At 40.5% G+C, this 16,192-nt stretch overlaps 1 pseudogene; it reads right to left on the reverse strand.

The window, feature by feature from the left end:
- Nucleotides 1-6,677: 6,677 nt before the first annotated feature.
- LOC114904978 lies at nucleotides 6,678-14,027 on the reverse strand (annotated as a pseudogene).
- Nucleotides 14,028-16,192: the final 2,165 nt, after the last annotated feature.

Here is a 16,192-nt window from a genome sequence, read left to right on the forward strand (position 1 = left end):
ATTTCTGTCCTAGGGTACTCTACGAAAGAGGAAATAATCATTATCATCTGCCTAGAAGTCTAACACATGAGCAAGAACCACCTTATCCCTGCTCACGATTTCTTCACAGCACTGAGACACCAGCTAAGTGGCTTTAATAGTTATTCCACCTCTCAGAGCTCACATTCCATTGAAACAGCTTGGACTCTGTCTCTGAGAAAGTAACAAATGCCTGGAAAACTTCAGACCATAAGGAAGCAAGATGAGAAAAGCTTCATTTCAAACAGCTTTCTTTAGCAGTTTTAGCTCATAGCAGTACATACCTAGACTGTGCTCCTGAGTGACTTATAAAGAGCCATCATGGAACCAGTTTTTCTTACAATAATTCCTTTAACTCAATATATTTTCTTGAATGTCTAGCTCCTGCCTAGCTGTCCAGCCTTAATGCCTACAACTGTTCCACCAGTGTGTGGGATTGCCCAAATATGCTACGCTTCTGTGGCTTTGTACATGTTGTTCCTTATTTTGGGGATCTTCCCTCCCTAACCCCAATCATTATCTCTTCAGTAAACTCTTCCACAACCAGTCCCCCAAGATATAACCCCCTCACCCATCCCTTGTAGAAAATATTTTTCTGGCTGTCTACCACAGTTTCTCAACCTCAGCCCTATTGACATTTTGGGCTGCCTAAGTCTTTGTTGCTGGGGCGCTGACCTGTAAACTTTAGAAGGTTTAGCAGCATTTCTGGCCTCTGATCACCAGTATCACCACCACCGCCCCCCCCCCCTCCATGTTGTGAGAACCAGAACTGTCTCCAGACATTGCCAAGTGTCTGTTGGGTATATGGGAGTGGGACCCACCACCAGCTGAGAATCATCGCTTTACACATTTCTATAGCACCCTAAACCTTTGTACATGCTTGTACATAGTTATTTTAATTGTTTGATTGCATGTCTGCCCCTTCCCTAAGTTATGAACAACTGCTGGGTTGTGCTGTGTCTTGCTTACCTTGACAGTACATGGCATTCATTGGATCAAATTCTTTGTCAAATAAATGGCTATGAAATGCTGATGATCACCTAGAAACGATGTCCCCAAGTAAAAAAAGAAATTTTTTTTTGTTTCATCTTGAATGTTTTATTGTTGGCTAAAATGTTTAACAATGTGTAGTAAAGATGATTGTATGAAAACCTAAAGTCTGCACATTCTTGAGTCTTTGGCCCTGGGGCAAGAACAGTGGGCTAGAAGAGAGAAGCCTTGGGCTTCCCTGGTGGCGCAGTGGTTAAGAATCTGCCTGCCAATGCAGGGGACACGGGTTTGAGCCCTGGCCCGGGAAGATCCCACATGCCACGGAGCAACTGAGCCTGCGCTCTAGAGCCTGTGCTCTGCAACAAGAGAAGCCAAGACAATGAGAAGCCCACGTACCGCAACGAAGAGTAGCCCCCGCTTGCCTCAACTAGAGAAAGCCCATGAGCAGCAACAAAGACCCAATACAGCCAAAAATAAAAACAAACTAATAATTTATTAAAAAAGAAAAAAAAGAAGAGAGAAGCTGTGTCTCCCACCAGAACAATGAGTAACTTTGGTTAAGATGTTTAACTCCTCTGGGCATCAGTTCTTCCACCATAAAATATGAGTTTTTAAGACTCCCCTTCCACCTCCAAAGTTTGTGATTCCACAACCTATGTAGCAAGAGGTCCCAAATCTCACAAAAAGGCACTTCGAGCTTTTATTTCACTATTTAAAAATGAAGTTTTGTGCAGTGGGACAGTGATGTTTAAGAAACTACATACCAGGTTTTACCATATAATTGGTACCAGGAGATGGGAAACAAAAACAAAGTCATAAACCAAAGTTACTTTTCTTTTCCAAGCCTCAATTTTATCGTATATAAAATAGAGATGATAGGGAATTGCCTGGCGGTCCAGTGGTTAGGACTCCATGCTTCCACTGAAGAGGGTATGTGTTCAATCCCTGGTCGGGGAACTAAGATCCCACAAGCCGCATGGTGTGGCCCAAAAATAAAAAAATTAAAATAAAAATAGAGATAATAATACTTACCTCATAGGATTGTGGTGAGGATTAAATGAGATGATGTATGTAAAGTGCTTAACAGTACCTGGCACATAGTGAGCACCCAATAAATGGTCATAGCTATTATTATTGTTATTGCACTAACATTTGTATAGAAAATAGTTTACAAAACTAATGCCCCTTCAAATTAACTTTGTCTTGAAATATAACAAGAAATGTAAGTAGGTATTAATCTTCAAGGACTCCATGGAGCTGAATATAAATTAAAAGTTCAATTTTCCATCTTCTAGACTCCAAGGAAGCTACTGAGAAGTCAGTTATTTCCTCTTTTATGCCTCGGCAGCACCTGGCAGATATTTCTGTCATAGCTTTTATTTCACTGCATTATTTCTTTTATTGTATTATAACTATTTTCACATCTCTTCCCCACTAGCTGTGAGCTTCTTGGAGACTGTCTTATTCATCTTTTTAACTATATAGGTCTATCACACTATCAGAATTTAATAAATACTAGGCAAATGAGCAGATGAATGAAAGAATTAATGAGTGGTCCATGCCCAGCAATGCACTGCACCTTCTCTTTTCTGGTTGGAGAATACAGCAGCTGCTACTTCTGTGACTTGGCCTCGTTCAGAGGAAAGGAAGAGAGAAATTTGTTCTCTAAAGGCTCTCATCTCAGCAGGGAAGCCAAGTGCTGTCGGTAACTGCTACCTCTATCTTGTCACACCACACTGGCAGCCCCTCTGCCCTCCCTTTAGAGGGTCAGTGATGCTGTCAGAGTCATACCTGGGGCCACATGCCTTCTCCATGCCACTCCACAGGAGAAAGGACTATGCCCTGTAGGATCTTTTTGCCTGCTGAAAGCTAAGGGGCAGGGAAGGGCCCATGTCCAATGCTGCCCTGATGAATGTTCCCCACACAGGAGGGTTATCAGGTTAGAGCTGTCTGTAAATAGTCCCTGGATAGTGAAACAAAAAACATTTTCTCAAAGTTGGAAATCCATCTGCATAATACCATGAAACTGAACTATGAAATTGGAGATGGAAAAAGAAAACATGTTTTACTTTCAAAATACTATGTACTAACAAATGTCTAAAACGATGATAAATAAGGAAACCAGTAGGAGAGAACCATTGGGAGTGCCTGTGCATTTGTGCAAGTGCCGCTGCTGTTCCCTGCTCTTGTTGCAGGGAAACTACTGTTTTAGAGACAAGACACTGAGCCAATGATATCATTGAAACCTACTTTATTAACATTCCTTGGGATAGTCATCTCAGTATGCAGATTTTAATATGAAATCAGTGGGATCTAATTGATATAGCTAAGGAAAGGATCTAAAAGTTTATCCATCTTAACAATTTTAGGTTCTCAGAGAGTAACTTGTTTCTTCTGGCAGGTGTGCTTAACATTTGCTGCAGGGATGAATTCAGTGTGGATCAGACAATAGAAAGACCAATCCTTGCTGAAAGATGCCTCTGACTTCTCCACTCTGTCTCTCTTAACCCTTTTCTTGAACAGCTTGATTTTAATCAGTGATTGATGAAATCCTCACATATTATAGCTCAAGAAGTTTGGCTTTAGTTCCCTGCCGTAACCTCAGGGAACATCAGGAAACAGCTAATTTAAATTGCCAGATTATCTCACTGTGAGGCTAACTTGTTCTAAAGCTAGATCGGTCATAAAGTGGATAAATTTGATTGTCCAAACTCTTCTAATCCATTTCCACTCTGGTCAAATGAGCTTCCACTTTTCCAGAAAGGTACCTGAAAGCTAAATCCAAACCGCCACAGCTGTTCTCTCAATTCCTATCATTGCTACCTCAGACCAACAGCCTTCTCCCAAGAGCTGCCATAGCTCAAAAGACTTGCACAGCCCTGCTGGCTGTGCTAAAATGAAACTGCTAACATCAAGGGCAAGAGAGTACCAGTGCATTACCACATTCCTCAGACCAAGGGTACTTTCATCCTTTTTCTTATACATTTCAGAAAATTCACTTCTATTTTGGGAGGAAAATCAACACCAGGACCTTTCCTTCCTGATCCTACCTCCATATTTTCCCCCCAGTTTTCAAGCAGTATCTTCAACCCTCACTGATATCATGCTGAATCCTTAAGAATCCTTCTCTGGAGGCTCTTTTTCAGAGCCTTTAATGGTTCCTTAGCAACTGTAGAATAAAATCTAAACTCCATAACACAGCACACAATGCTCTACTTATGATGTGGCCTTAATATTCTTTTCTAGCTTTAGTTCTCACTTCTTCCCACAGCCATGTACAATAGTCAGCCAACCTATTCACACTAATGTGCCTGTGGCAGCTCCTTTCCTTCAACTTTTGTTCTTACATCCTGTTGGGTTCCTGCTGTTGCCTAGATGTATACCTTGACTGCCTGTGATGTGTGAAGTGCCTTGTACTGTGCCTGGAAAATAGCTATTGTTTAATAAATAGCAGGTGTCATTATTAATAACTTCTTGCTTCAATTCTTAAGAAAAATAAGTCATACTCCCACTAAAATAAACCCTTGACCCTTGCCTAATGCTTATATTCCAAATTTCCCTATCAAACTTTCCTCCCAGATGATCTGGGCTAGACAATGAAGTAATAAAATTCAGTGTCCCCAAACATATCTATGATGATAGTAATTAAAAAAGTGGTTGCCTGTGAGGGATGGGGATTGACTAGATGGGAACTTTCTGGAATGATGGAATTGTTTTATATATATATGTGTGTGTGTGTGTGTGTGTGTGTGTGTATGTATGTGTATATATATATATTTTTTTTTTTTTTTTTTTTTTTTTTTGCTGACAAAGCAAAAGACTTTACTGGGAAGGGGCACCCAGGTGGAGAGCAACAGGGTAAGGGAACTCAGGAGAACTGCTCTGGAATTGTTCTATATTTTGATTGGGGTGCTGGTCCTGTGAATGTACATATTTGCCCCAGCTCATCTAATTATACACTTTAAGATCAGTGAATTTTTCTGTCTGTAAAATTTATCTCAATTTTTCAGAAAAGTCAGAATCCCCTCTATTTTTTCCCTAAAGCAGAGATCAAAAACTCAAATGTCTACATGAGTTTGGTAGATAAGGTAAAAATGTAGTGGACTGGGTAGAACACAATAGGGAGGGTCAAGGGCTGCTGGCAAGCTGGAGAGAGTATGCTCTTTTTCCTGATCACATGGACAATATATGCAAAAGCAGAATCTGTATATTTAATAGGCACCTCTCAGATGTTTCAATCATTAGCCAAGTTTGTGATACACTATGCTATGTGACAGAGCAATTAACAGTCTCCAAAGTGGAACACACAAGATGTCCTATTGAAATGCAGGAAGTTCTACATCTAATATTTAGAACTTTTTTCTTTTAAAAAAATTTTCATGTTGTTTTTCTTCCTCGTTCTATTTTATTTTAATAAATTTATTTATTTATTTTTGGCTGCGTTGAGTCTTAGTTGCCGCACGCGGGCTTTCTCTAGTTGCGGTGAGCGGGGGCTACTCTTCATTGCAGTGCACGGGCTTCTCATTGCGGTGGCTTCTCTTGTTGTGGAGCATGGGCTCTAGGCACATGGGCTTCAGTAGTTGTGGCACGTGGGCTCTAGAGCACAGGCTCAGTAGTTGTGGCACACGGGCTTAGTTGCTCCACAGCATGTGGGATCTTCCCAGACCAGGGCTCGAACCCATGTCCCCTGCATTGGCAGGCGGATTCTTAACCACTGCGCTACCAGGGAAATCCCCTCATTTCATTTTAGAACATACAAGGAAACCCACGAAAGGGTGTATACCCATTTATCTTGCATATCCTGTGCTAAGACAAGCAACTGAGGTTTGGAGTATGAGATATTGCAGAGAATGCAGTGTGTAGAACAGACATTATGCTGGGATGGGCACTGCTCCATTGGCACAACTGAGCCTCCATGGAGGAAAGCAACACTGCTACAACCATTGAAAGTAAGGAACAAGCTTTACTGCACACTTCATTATGAGGGAAAAGGAGAGAGCACAGTAGAAATCATGTCCTCTCTAATTCTAAAGTACAGATGGAATTGTGAGTCCTTTGTGATTTTCTTCAAAAGAAAAAAGAGCTAGTGTGTGTGTGTGTGTGCGTGTGCGTGTTGGGGGTCTGTGGGCAGCAGTGATGAGGTCTTCTCAAGCCTGTGACCCAGTCAGGCTGCAGGAGCAGCTAGGATGGTGATGCAGTGATGTATTTGTTCACAGAGAAGCAGACCAACTTGTTGATTAGCTGACCAGTATGGTGGAAGGCAGGCACACCAGTAAGCCTAGGATGAAGGGAGCCTCTCTCTGGTGTGGCAGGTCAGAGAGCACAGAACCACAACTCTAGATTCCAGTGTGTCTAGGTGACTCCTCAGGCTGGTTTCAAAGGCCACCAGGAGTCCCAGAAGGACATGGTGCCTGCTTGTATACCTACCTCCACCTTGCTGGTTGGAGAGATGGTCAGAAAGGACTGACTTCCTTTTATTCCAGTGGAGTCAGGAAATTCAGAAAAACCAGGAAGATATCACCCTGCCTGCTCCATTAATTAAAATAAAGTTCCCATTGCTCTAAGCAAGACTCAGTATAATAGTTGCATAAACAAGAATGAAGTTTATTCATCTCTCAAGTAAAAGCCCAAACTTGTAGGTGGCTCTGGTTTGCAAACTTGTCAGTCTCTCAGGTTCCTTCCATCTTGTTCCATCATCTCTAGGATGTTGCCCTTATTTACATGATCCAAAATGCTCACATGTGGCCAATTAAAAATTGATTGTTATGAGAAAGAAAGGAAAATTTGCTTTGAGGACAACCACCAGTCTCTGGCACACTATGACAACCAAGTCCAGTCCTGCAGCATGAAACAAAACAAAGCAAAAGGTAGTCTCATTGTGTGTGGGAAATGAAAAAAAATTTTTATATACTCCAGAGAGCAATTTTTAAAATCAGGCGTTTTTAATTCAGTGCACTGAATGCCAACAACCCACCGTTTCTGCACAAGGACATGGAAGAATCTAGCTAGGTTGTCTGTCTGTCCTGAGCAACACAGCACACATCATATATAGATGCGGTGGTACAGATGGCAGCTGATTTTTTTCAAACAAACTGGGCAATTTCTAGTATATTTAAGGGAAGTGCAGAGGCACTGACTACAGAAGATGTGGCCACATTGTGTAGAGTAGATATGTCGTTTACTCAGTTCAATCTCTAAGTACCCATCCCTACAAATTCGACACCAGATATAACCAGGTAGTGTGCAACTTAAAGTTTCTTCTTCCAGGGCATTATGGTAGGCACTGTTGGTCACAGATACATCTCTGTCCCTCATCAACCCCTCCTTATCACTGCTCACCACACAGTTGCCAGTTTGGCCTTGGAGTGACCTTGTATTTCCCCTTGGCCTCCTCCTTTCTTCAGTAATCACAACAGAGTCATGGTGAGTTAGGTCAATCACTGCAGGTTCTAGAGAGTCACAAGTGAGGTCAATTATTTCATCACTTTCCCCAAGTTCTATCAGTTCCACTTCCAAGATCACCTCAGGAGTTGTGCCTCCTTCCCCAGATGTACAGAATTCTCGTGCTTGTCTGGAATTCACCCTAGTACCATAGCACATTCTTGTGTTCATTGTGCTTTTTGGATCCAGTATTAAGAGAAATAAGTGACCTGTGCCAAAGTTTACAGTGAATGCTAAAGTCCTCAATGTCCCACAGCTCTTGGCCAGTCAGTCTCTGACTTATATAAGAATTTATGGTCCACATTTTCTGGTATATTTGAACTCTGATTCTGGTTCCATTCCTGTCTCCATATCCACAACTGCTGTGTTCCCACAGTGGGGTGGGGTGAATCTTCTGGGAGCCACTTATGAGAAAGCTCAATCTGAATTTTTAACTGAAAAAAAATGAGACAAAGATTAAGCATTAGTAGTACTTAAAATAAGATTGACAGCAGTATAAAGTATATAGATAGAGAAAAATGTGTACTCAAAAGTTTTTGATAACTCTGCATTCTCCAGAATAGGTCACAAAACAAGGCCACAAAACAAGACTCAGTAAATTTAAGAAAACTGAAATCATATCAAGCATCTTTTCCAGTCACAATGCTATGAGACTAGAAATCAACTACAAGGAAAAAAAAAGACCACACAAACAAATGGAGGCTAAACAGTATGCTACTAAACAACCAGTGGATCACTGAAGAAATCAAAGAAGAAATTAAAAATACACCTGGAGACAAATGAAAACAAAAACATGATCCAAAAATCTGTGGGACGCAGTAGAAGCAGTTCTAAGAGGGAAGTTTATAGTGATACAAGCCTAACTCAGGAAACAAGAAAAACCTCAAATAAACAACCTAACCTTACACCTATAGAAACTAGAAAAAGAAGAACAAAACTCAAAATTAGTGAAAGGAAAGAAATCATAAAGATCAGAGTGGAAATAAATGAAATAGGGACTTAAAAAATAGAAAAGATCAATAAAACTAAGAGCTGGTTCTTTGAAAAGATAAAAAAAATTGATCAACCTCTAGCCAGACTCATCAAGAAAAAAAGAGGCCCCAAATAAATGAAAACAGAAATGAAAAAGGAGAAGTTACAACTGACACCACAGAAATACCAAGTATCATAAGAGATTACTGGGAACAATTATATGCCAATAAAGTGGACAACCTAGAAGAAATGGAAAAAATCCTAGAAATGTACAATCTCCCAGGACTGAACCAGGAAGAAACAGACCACTTTACTAGTAATGAAATTGAATCAGTAACCAAAAAACTCCCAACCAAAAAAAAGCCCATGACCAGATGGCTTCACAGGTGAATTCTACCATTAAGAGAAGAGTTAACACCTATCCTCCTATCCTTCTCAAACTATTCCAAGAAAAATGCAGGGGAAGGAATGCTTCTGAACTCATTTTACAAGACCAGCGTCATTCTGATGCCAAAACCAAACAAATATCAGAAAAAACAGAATTATAGGCCAACATCCCTGATGAACATAGATGCAAAAATCCTCAACAAAATATTAGCAAATCAAATTCAACAAACCTTAAAAGGATCATACATCATTATCAAGTGAGATTTATCCCAGAGATGCAAGGATGGTTTGATATCCACAAATCAATCAATGTGATACATCACATTAACAAATTGAATAATAAAAATCATATGATACTCTCAATAGATGCAAAAAAATAAGGTTTTGACAAAATTCAACATTTACTTATGATTAAAATCTTTCAGTGACAGAGTGGCATGGACTAATATATACTATCAAATGTAAAATAGATAGCCAGTGGGAAGCAGCCACATAGCATAGGGAGATCAGCTCAGTGCTTTGTGACCACCTAGAGGGGTGGGATAGGGAGGGTGGGAAGGAGACACGAGAGGGAGGAGATATGAGTATATATGTGTATGTATAGCTGATTTACTTTGTTATAAAGCAGAAACTAACACACCATTGTAAAGCAATTATACTCCAATAAAGATGTTTAAAAACAAAAAACTGTCAGTGAAGTGGGTATAGAAGGAACATACCTCAACATAAAAAAGGCCACATATGACAAGCCCACAACTAACATTATACTCAGTGGTGAAAAGCTGAAAGCATTTCCTCTGAGATCAGGAACAAGACAAGGATGCCTACTCTCACCACTTTTATTCAACATAGTATTGGAAGTCCTAACCATTGCAATCAGACAAGAAAAAGAAATAAAAGGAATCCAAGTTGGAAAGGAAGAAGTAAAACTGTCATTGTTTGCAGATGACTTTATACTATATGTAGAAATTCCAAAAGACACCACCAAAAAACTACTAGAACTCACCAATGAATCTGGTAATTCTAAAATTTGTATGGAAACACAATAGACCCTGAATAGCCAAAATAATCTTGAGAAAGAAGAACAAAGCTGAAGGTATCACATGCCCTGGCTTCAAACTATACTACAAAGCTACAGTCATCAAAACAGTATGGTACTGGCACAAAAACAGACACATAGATCAATGGAACAGAACAGAGTGGCCAGAAATGAACACACACTTATATGGGCAATTAACCTAGGACAAACGAGGCAAGAATATACAATGGAGAAAATATAGCCTCTTCAGTAAATGATGTTGTGAAAACTGGACAGCTACATGCAAAAAAACAACTGGATTACTTTCTCACACTATACACAGAAATAAATTCAAAATGAATTAAAGATTTAACTGTAAGACCTGAAACAATAAAACTTCTAGAAGAAAAGAAAGGCAGTAAGCTCTCTGACATCAGTCTTAGTAATATGTCTTTGGATATGTCTCTTCAGGCAAGGGAAATGAAAGCAAAAATAACCAAATGGGACTGCATTTAAGTTTTTGCACAGCAAAGGAAACTATTAACAAAATGAAAAGGCCACCTACGGAATAGGAGAAGGTATTTGTAAATGATATATCCAATAAGGGGTTAATATCCACAATATACAAAGAACTCATATAACTCAACATCAAAAAAACAAACAACCTGATTAAAAAATGGACCGAGGGTCTAAACAGGCATTTTTCCAAGGAAGACATACAGATGGTTACAGACATATGAAAAGATGCTCAACATCACTAATCATCAGTGAAATGCAAATCAAAACCACAATGAGATATCACCTCACACCCATCAGAATGGATATTATCAAAAAGACAGCAAATAGGGCTTCCCTGGTGGTGCAGTGGTTGAGAGTCTACCTGCCGATGCAGGGGACACGGGTTCGTGCCCCGGTCCAGGAAGATCCCACATTCCGCAGAGCGGCTGGGCCCGTGAGCCATGGCCACTGAGCCTGTGCATCCGGAGCCTGTGCTCCACAATGGGAGAGGCCACAGCAGTGAGAGGCCCGTGTACCTCAAAAAAAAAAAAAAAACAGCAAATAACAAGTGTTGGCAAGGATGTGGAGAAAAGGGAACACTTGTGAACTGTTGGTGGGAATGTAAACTGGTACAGCCACTATGGAAAGCAGTATAGAGATTACTCAAATTAAAAATAGAACTATCATGTGATCCAGCATTTCCACTCCTGGGTATTTATCCAAAGAAAACAAAAACACTAATTAGAAAAGATATATGCACCCCTGTGTTCATTACAGCATTATTTACAATAGCCAAGATATGGAAGCAACCTAAATGCCCATCAATAGATGAATGGATAAAGAAGTTCTGGTATGTATGTGTATATATATTGGGTTGGCCAAAAAGTTCATTTGGGTTTTCCCATAAAATATTACAGATTATATCTATATCTATATATATCTATATCTATCTATCTATCTATATATATATATATGTATATATAAAATGGAATATTACTCAGCCATAAAAAAGAATGAAATCTTGCATTTTTGACAACATGGATGGACCTAGAGGGTATTGTGCTAAGTGAAATAAATCAGAGAAAGACAAATACTGTCTGATTTCACTTATATGTGGAATCTAAAAATCAGAACAAATGAACAAACATAAAAAAACAGAAACAGAGTTATAATTACAGAGAACAAACAAGTTGTTGCCAGAGGGGCAGTGGTGGGGGAGGAAAGAAATAGATGAGGGAGATTAAGAGGTACAAACGTCCAGTTGCAAAATAAATAAGCCATGGGTATAAAATGTACAGTGTGTAGAATATAGTCAATAACTATGTAATATATTTGTATGGTGACACTATAATCATGGTGACTATTTTGAAATGTATAGAAATATCATATTGTGTGACAGGAACTAATATAGTGTTGTAGGTTAATTATACTTCAAAAACAAACTCATAGAAAAAGAGACCATATTTGTGGTTACCAGAGGCAGGGGTTTGTGGGAGGGGAATTCAATGAAGGCAGTCAAAAGGTACAAATTTACAGTTATAAGATAAATAAGTATAGGGATGTAATGTACAACATGATAAATATAAGTAACAGCAGGATGTTATATATAAAAATTGTTAAGAGAGTAAATCCTAAGAGTTCTCATCACGAGGAAAAAATTTTTTCTATTTCTTTAATTTTGTATCCATATGAAATAACGGATGTTCACTAAACTTATTGTGATAATTGTTTCGTGATGTAACACCTTAAACTTATACAGTGCTGTATGTCAATTATATTTCAATAAAACTGGAAGAAAAAATAAGTGTTGGCGAGGATGTAGAAAAATTGGGACTCTCATATACTGCTGTTGGGAAGGTAAAATGGTGTGGCACTTCTGGAAAACAGTCTGGCAGTTCCACAAAAGGTAAACATAACTATATGGTAAACATATAGTTACTATATGACCCAGCAATTCCACTCCTAGGTATATACCCAAGAGAACTGAAAACTTCTGTTCACACTGAAAAGTTGTACATGAATGTCAATAATAGTATTATTTTTATTTTATTTTTTATTTTAAAAAAACGTATTTAATTTATTTATTATTTTTGGCTGTGTTGGGTCTTCATTGCTGCATGCGGGCTTTCTCTAGTTGCAGTGAGCAGGAGCTACTCTTTGTTGTGGTGTGCGGGCTTCTCACTGCAGTGGCTTCTCTTGTTGCGAAGCACGGGCTCTAGGCACCAGGCTTCACTAGTTGTGGCTCACGGGCTTCAGTAGTTGTGGCGCACAGCCTCAGTTGCTCCGCGGCATGTGGGATCTTCCCAGACCAGGGCTCGAACCCATGTCCCGTGCATTGGCAGGCGGATTCTTAACCACTGCACCACCAGGGAAGCCCAGTAATAGTATTATTTTTAATAGCCAAAAAGTGGAAACAACCCAAATGCTCATTAACTGATGAATGAATAAATAAAATGTGGTATAGTCCTACAATGGAATATTATTCATCAATAAAAAAGAAATGAAGTGCCAGTACTTGCTATAATGGATGATCTTTGAAAACATCATATCAAATGACAGAAGCCAGTCACAGAAGACCACATACTGTATGATTCCACTTATGATAAATCAAGAATAGGCAAATCCATAGGGACATAAAGATTAGTGGTTCCTTAGGGCTGGGGGTGGTTGGGGAGAAATGGGGAGTGATGTCTAATCGGTACAGTGTTTTTTCGGGGGGTGATGAAAATGTTCTAATATTGAGAAAATGGTTGCACAACTACATGAATATACTGTAACCCACTGAAGTACATTATAAATAGGAGGATTTTATGGTTTGTGATTTATACCTCAATAAAGCTTTAACGAAAACAAATACCTTAAGATGCCATAGAAATATTACACAAAACAGTGTGAGATATCTAAATTTAGACAAGCCCTGGAACCTGGGAGCCCCAGAAGGAAATGGGGAGAGCCCAGAGGAGGCTTTGACGAATACAAATACCTTAATAAAGCTTTAGCAAAAACAAATACCTTAAGATGCCATAGAAATATTTCACAAAACCGTGTGAGGTATCTAAATTTAGACACAAGCCCTCGAACCGGGGAGCCCCAGAAGAAAATGGAGGGAGCCCAGAGGAGGGCGCAGTGCTCAATGCTCCACCCGATGGCGCCGACCTACTTACTGAGTCAGTTCTTATCTTAGACCCCACAAACACCTGTCTCTCATCGGATCACTTACCTTCGTGACCAGCCTGCCCCTCCTCCGCTCTGCACTCAGGGAAAGACAACCTTCGGGGTGACACCGGGCAGCCCTGCAAAACAGTGCTCACCACCCTCGACTCCACCCAGGCAGCCAGCAGCTCATCAATGACCTAGTGTTTTGTCCGGTTGCGCCCTGTGAGCTATCCAGGGAGAATAGAGCAGGAAGCCTGCGCTCCAGCGGCCTGCCACTTTCCGGCCCCTCCGCTGCTTGTCGGTCCGCTCGGGACCGAGCCTGAACCAGCCGAACCTGGCGCCTGAGTACACTGGGCAGGGAAAGAGCACCAAGGAACCAGAGGCCAGGGAAGAAAAGGAGAAGTCGAGGGAGGGGGCGGCGCGGGAGCGGGTACTCACGGTGAACGCGCCCAGGCTGGCGGCAGCGCCCAGTGAAGAACAGAGCCAAGGTCACGGAGCAGCAGTCGCGGCGCTTATTCCCACCCACCCGATGGCAGCAAACACTGGGGTTTTCTCTCCTTTCAACCCGCTATTTTAGTTTCTCAACTGACCAATCAAAATCCGAGGACGTGGTAGCTCGTCACAAGTCTCTGGGCAGAAAGAGCTGTTCCAGGTTAGAAAAGGGGACTTTCCCGTCCCTAGTCTGTCTCTGAAGTCTCAGGTTTTCCGAGAAAGGGGAAGGACCGGGTTGGTTGGTTGTTTTTTTGTTTTTTTTCTAGTCATTAGATCAGCAACTCTCACGCTGAGAAAAGTGGTTCTCAATGGAGGCGGTACGTCTCTCTAGGAGAAGTTTTGGAAATTGACTGGGCCTCTTTTGCTTGTTCCAATGATGGGGTCCCTATGGTATTTAAGGGCTGAGGGCCAGGGACCCCAGCCTATACACACACTCTGTTTCTCTCTCTCTTCCTCTCTCTCTTTGAAAAGCCTGCTTATACCAGCTCAGTACCAAGAAGTTTTCCCTTGTATCTCCTTGCTGTGGTTTTAGGTAATTTTATGTTTTCTAGTGGGCTGTGAAAATAAATAACCACTGGAAATAAAAGCAGTTGCCTAGAGCTTTACATTTTACAGAGCTTTTCTTATCACCATCTGCTTCTCAGAATAACCCTTGAACAGAATCTCAGAGTAGACACTCCATATTCATTGAATGAATGATTGATCAAATAAATGAGTAAACTTTCTGATGTAGGGATGATTCTTCCATTTTATGGATATGGTGACAAAGAGTCAAGACAGTAATAATGACTTTTCCAATTTCTTTTATGGGGTTACGATACAAACTTAAACAGTAATATGACTTTTCCCATTCCTTCTGTGGAATTAGGATTTCAACTCAAATTGGGGTTCAATGGCATACACACTTCAATGCCAGCTGCTTAGAAACTTTGAACTTTTATTGGAAGTTTGGGATAACATGTGTTGTGGGCCCAGTAGAGGAAGTTACCAGGAAACTCACAGTAGCAAACTGATGCCCCACCCATGGTCTGTGAGCCCATCCCCAGCTTTTTCATATTTTGCTGCTATCAGCTGCACCTGCACATTACCCCAGTCCTGCAAATTACCCTCAGGCACTGAAGTGAGCGGAAAGTACCTGGGAGTTCTATGTTTCACCCCACTTCACCCTCCTGGCAGCCTATAGCCAAAGCCAGGCTGATGTGGAATACCAAAGCCCAGCTCCTTTGTTTCAAGGCAGGACAAACTCTGATGTCTATTCCTTTATTCTGAACTCCCACGGGCATAGGTTGAGTGTAGGACTTCTGAAATCACACCCTCATTTGGCTTCTTCCCATTCCCTATCCTTCATCCCCCATGCCCTTATAGGTTTCTCCTGGAAGCCCTTTCTTTTTTTAAAAAAAAAAATTATTTTATTTATTTTTTTATACAGCAGGTCCTTATTAGTCATCAATTTTATACACATCAGTGTATACATGTCAATCCCAATCACCCAATTCATCACACCACCACCACCACCCCCCACTGCTTTCCCCCCTTGGTGTCCATATGTTTGTTCTCTACATCTGTGTCTCAATTTCTGCCCTACAAACCGGTTCATCTGTACCATTTTTCTAGGTTCCACATATATGTGTTAATATACGATATTTGTTCTTCTCTTTCTGACTTACTTCACTCTGTATGACAGTCTCTAGATCCATCCACGTCTCTACAAATGACCCAGTTTCATTCCGTTTTATAGCTGAGTAATATTCCATTGTGTATATGCACCACATCTTCTTTATCCATTCGTCTGTCAATGGGCATTTAGGTTGCTTCCATGACCTGGCTATTGTAAATAGTGCTACAATATACATTGGGGTGCATGTGTCTTTTTGAATTATCGTTTTCTCTGGGTATATGCCCAGTAGTGGGTTTGCTGGGTCATATGGTAATTCTATTTTTAGTTTTTTAAGGAAATTCCGTACTGTTCTCCATAGTGGCTGTATCAATTTACATTCCCACCAACAGTGCAAGAGGGTTCCCTTTTCTCCACACCCTCTCCAGCATTTGTTGTTTGTAGATTTTCTGATGATGCCCATTCTAACTGGTATGACGTGATACCTCATTGTAGTTTTGATTTGCATTTCTCTAATAATTAGTGATGTTGAGCAACTTTTCATGTGCTTCTTGGCCATCTTCTTTGGAGGAATATCTATTTAGGTCTTCTGCCCATTTTTGGAT

This window comes from Monodon monoceros, unplaced genomic scaffold (assembly GCF_005190385.1).
Source record: "Monodon monoceros isolate NGI ecotype Baffin Bay Population unplaced genomic scaffold, NGI_Narwhal_1 Super_Scaffold_21, whole genome shotgun sequence".
NCBI lineage: Eukaryota > Metazoa > Chordata > Mammalia > Artiodactyla > Monodontidae > Monodon > Monodon monoceros.